This window comes from Octopus bimaculoides, chromosome 4 (genome assembly GCF_001194135.2).
Source record: "Octopus bimaculoides isolate UCB-OBI-ISO-001 chromosome 4, ASM119413v2, whole genome shotgun sequence".
Classification (NCBI taxonomy): Eukaryota; Metazoa; Mollusca; class Cephalopoda; order Octopoda; family Octopodidae; genus Octopus; species Octopus bimaculoides.
The window spans coordinates 24,604,080-24,608,744 of record NC_068984.1 but is presented as its reverse complement, the minus strand read 5'-3'; the positions used below and the strand labels follow the sequence as shown (position 1 = coordinate 24,608,744).

Genomic DNA, 4,665 nt, shown 5'->3' with positions numbered 1-4,665 from the left:
ATATATATATATATATATATATATATATATATATACACATACATATATAATTATTAAGTTTGAAAACAGACAGATCTAATGGATACAAATGTATTCATTAGTATTCTTCATTTGCAAACTTAATAATATTTGATATTTTATATAATATATTCATTGAAGAAATATCTCTTCAAAATACAATATACTAAATCAGTGTATCTAGGATAAAAATATCCCTATAAGAGGTCTAAATATCCTCATAGTAACTATATATATATATATATATAAATCATCATTTAATGTCCATTTTCCATGCTGGAAATGGGTTGGACAGTTTGACATGGAGCTGGCCAGCAGGGGAGCTGTTAAGTCTCCAATTGTCTGTTGTGGCATGGTTTCTATGACTGGCTGGCCTTCTTAATGCCAACCACTTTGCAGAGTGTGTCAGGTGCTTTTTACATGCCGCCAGCACAGGCGCATTTCTGCAGCACTAGCACAAGTGCATTTTTATGTGGCACCAGTACCAGCACAGGACAAGCCTGTACGTATGGACGACAGCAATTTTACTTAGCTTGACATGTCTTCTCAAGTACAGCAAATCACAACTCCTGGTACCATGCCATTTCCTCAGTGAGGCCCAGCATCTGAGATCCTTTCACACCACTTCATGTCTTCCTGGGTCTATCTCTTCCACAAGTTCCCTCCACAGTTAGTGCTCAGCACTTCTTTATGCAGCTGTCCTCATCCATATGCATCACATGACCAAACCAGCACAGTCATCTCTCTTGCACACAACATCTGATGCCTCTTATACCCAGTTTTCCTCTTAAATCATTTACATTCTGTCATGCATACATACTGACATTACCCATATAGCAGAGCATACTAGCTTCATTTCTTTCAAGCCTTTGCAAGTCCTCTGTAGTCAAAGCCCATGTTTCATTGCCATATAGCATAGCTGTACATACACAGGCATCATACAATCTGCCTTTCACTCTGAAGGAGAGACCCTTAGTTACCAACAAAGGTAGAAACTCGGAACTTCCTCCACTGCTAACTTGGTCTGCTAGGTAACAAAAGCTATCTACAACTTCTAATGATCTGTCTGAGCATTTGATAGAGTCTATTGTCTGCACAGTTTTAGTGCTTATTGTACCCACACATTTGCCACACACAAAGATTATTTTCTCTGTTAACCTTCTTATAATGCTGTTACACCTCTCATATGTCCGAAGCTTGCACTAGGTTGTCTGTCTAAGGCTTATATTATCATCACTTAAAATCTGTTTCCCACACTGCCACAGGTTGGACAGTTTGACAGAAGCTGGCAAGCCAGAGAACTGCATCAGGCTCCAATTGTCTGTTTTGGTAAGGTTTCTATGGCTGGATGCTCTTCCTAATACCAACCACTCCTCAGAGTGTACTAGGTGCATTTTACATGGCATCAGCACATGTGCTTTTTACATGGCTGCATGGTTAAACAGTTTACTTCGCAACCATTTCCAGCTTCACCAATCTCTTAAATTTCTTCTACTGTCTCAATTCAACCAATAAATTGTTGAACTCGAAATAAAAAAAAGACTGTTGCACGCACACGTGTGTGCATGTGGAAAAACAAGACCCTCATCTCAAGAACAGGTAAGTAAGATTTGGTTGCAGCAAGAGTAACCACCCATAAAATGCTACCTCTTATAACTCTTCATCCAACTTATGCTAGCATGGAAAAACACATTAAACAGTGTGGGTATTTGTATTTACTTCTGCCTGAAAATCAATGTTGTATATGTCTCAAACTTAGCAGTTTGACAAATAGAGATTGATAAAAATTAATGGAGACAATATGATCAATTAAAACCTTTGAAGGCTATGTGTACTTCAGTGTGACTACAGTCCAATAAATGAAATCAGTTGAAGAACATCATCATTATCATTTAACATCCGCTTTCCATGCTAGCATGGGTTGGAGTATATATACAGTATATATATATATATATATAAATTTAATGAATGGAGTAAACGCATATTATAACTGCATACTTTTTTACTAGGAGAAAATAAATACATATAATAAAATATATATATACATATATACTCTCTTTACTTTACTTGTCGGCCATGCTGGGGCACCGCCTTTAGTCGAGCAAATTGACCTCAGGACTTATTTTTTTGTAAGCCTAGTACTTATTCTATTGGTCTCTTTTGCCGAACTGCTAAGTTACGGGGACATAAACACACCAGCATCGGTTGTCAATCGATGTTGGGGGGGACAAACACGGACAAACAAACACACACATATATATACATATACATATATACGACGGGCTTCTTTTCAGTTTCCGTCTACCAAATCCACTCATAAGGCTTTGGTCGGCCTGAGGCTATAGTAGAAGACACTTACCCAAGGTGCCATGCAGTGGGACTGAACCTGGAACCATGTGGTTGGTAAGCAAGCTACTTACCACACAGCCACTCCTGCGCCTATATATCATTTAAGGCACATGGCTCAGTGGTTAGAGCATCAGGTTCACAATTTCTAGGTGCAATCTCATGGTCATTCATGACAGAAGGGGGGGGGTCTTTTTATCATTTAACACATGCACTGGTTCCGTCCACTATGCTATGAAATCAAGTACTGATATCATAAAGGTACAACCCACTGTTGCAAGTTGCAGAAACACTGTATGAATTAATATTTTGTTCAAGAGGTCAAATCCTTTAACAGAAGAACTCACCTCAACCAATGATATTAGCACAAAATCAATATATGCTTAATCTCAGTAAATGAATGAAATGGCATCTAGCTTTCTCACTGTTCACCAGATTACAGGATGTGAAAGCCTGCCAAATACTATCACCTATATCGATGTGAATTAACTGATCAAGTATTTTAAAGAAAAAAAACTAAATAAATGATGCATATGGCCACGTGTAATATCAACACATATTGAATTTCAGTTGGGTATAATTGTAAACTTTGACTTGTTGATGACCTGGTTCTCATGGCAGAATCTGCGAAAGACCTACAGAGTAAAGTTCCAATCTTCTATAGTTTAAAGGCTGACTGTTCAGCCCAACAAAGACTAAACTTCTAAAGAGTACAATACTTGGAAAGAAATCTTGACCGAAATATATAAAAAGCACAGAAAAGTATTCAAAATTGTGCATTTAGTGCAAATATAAAACACAATCACTACACATATCACCAAAAAAAAATGTCATACACACTCTCCACTTCAATATGAAATTTAAGATCAGGAAATACTTCAGCCCCACTACACTAATGTGGGTCACACCTGAGCTTTATAGCTCATGTAAGATCAGGGCCAGATTAAGACCCATAGAGACCTTAAGTACTTAAAAGATTTTGGTACTCCCATATATATATGTAATTCAAAATATAAACAATAATAAACCATAGAATAAATTTTTACTTTTCAAACTGAAACAAAATTAACAGTAAGAAGGAAAATTATATTTATTTTTGTATACTTTCACTTCATTTACATCGGAAGTTTTCTCCTACTTTTTACAAATGCAGTCTTTGATCAGATCCTCACTATGACGTCATGAATACTTCAAAGTTATATTTCCAATCATATAAGAGACTGAGAAGAAATGCTATTATAAGAAGTTGTTGAATAAGGAGAATGCATAGGAGATATACAGTCAACTTCAAGGAGACCCTGCTTTTGAAACTGATAGCTATATGGTTGAAATCACTATTCAGGACCATCATGCTGAGATGCTGAACGAATCAAGTGAAGAAGAACATGCACTACTCATTCATGTAATCAATCATGTGGTACAAGAAGAGGTTACTGCCAGTGACTGGTATAGCTGTACTGTTAGTTTCACACAGGATAAAGGAGATGTCCTAGAAAGAAGCAATTATGGACCAACTAATTAAGAAGAAAATTAACTTAGATGAAATGAAGTTCAAGGTTTGTGCTAGAATAGGGTACCAGCTACTAAAACACTCTTCTTGGTAAAACAACTACAGGAAAAAAGTTCTTTGCACAGAGAAAATCACTATACATAGCATCTGTTAACCTGGAGAAAACATTCGACAAAGTATATTGCTCTGTAGTTACTACAGTCATACAATGGAATACCATACCTTGTAATATGGATAGATGATTGTGTTTTTACCAGTGAGAACCATGCAAATCATGTATAGAGATATCATCAGCAAGCTGAAAATTAACAAGTTCAGTAGGTAATTTAGTCCTCAACTCCATCCTGTTTATTATAGCTCTCCAAACCATAATAGAAGATTTTAAGATCAGCTGTCCAAGGCTAGCCTAATTCTCATGATTAAATCTAGATAAACCCCACTCTAGCAAGAAGCACCCATCTAATAATTTTGTTCAAATAGGCGCAGGAGTGGCTGTGTGGTAAGTAGCTTGCTTACGAACCACATTGGGCAAGTGTCTTCTACTATAGCCTCGGGCTGACCAAAGCCTTGGGAGTGGATTTGGTAGACGGAAACTGAAAGAAGCCCGTTGTACATATATGTATATGTATATATATGTGTGTGTGTGTTTGTCCCCCCAACATCGCTTGACAACCGATGCTGGTGTGTTTACGTCCCTATAACTTAGCGGTTCGACAAAAGAGACCGATAGAATAAGTACTAGGCTTACAAAGAATAAGTCCTGGGCTCGATTTGCTCGACTAAAGGCGGTG

At 37.2% G+C, this 4,665-nt stretch overlaps 1 protein-coding gene across 2 annotated transcripts in view; it reads right to left on the bottom strand.

The window, feature by feature from the left end:
* Nucleotides 1-4,665, bottom strand: part of LOC106879394 (protein disulfide-isomerase A5) — a 62,539-nt gene that overhangs the window by 55,474 nt on the left and 2,400 nt on the right. The window lies entirely within an intron of this gene.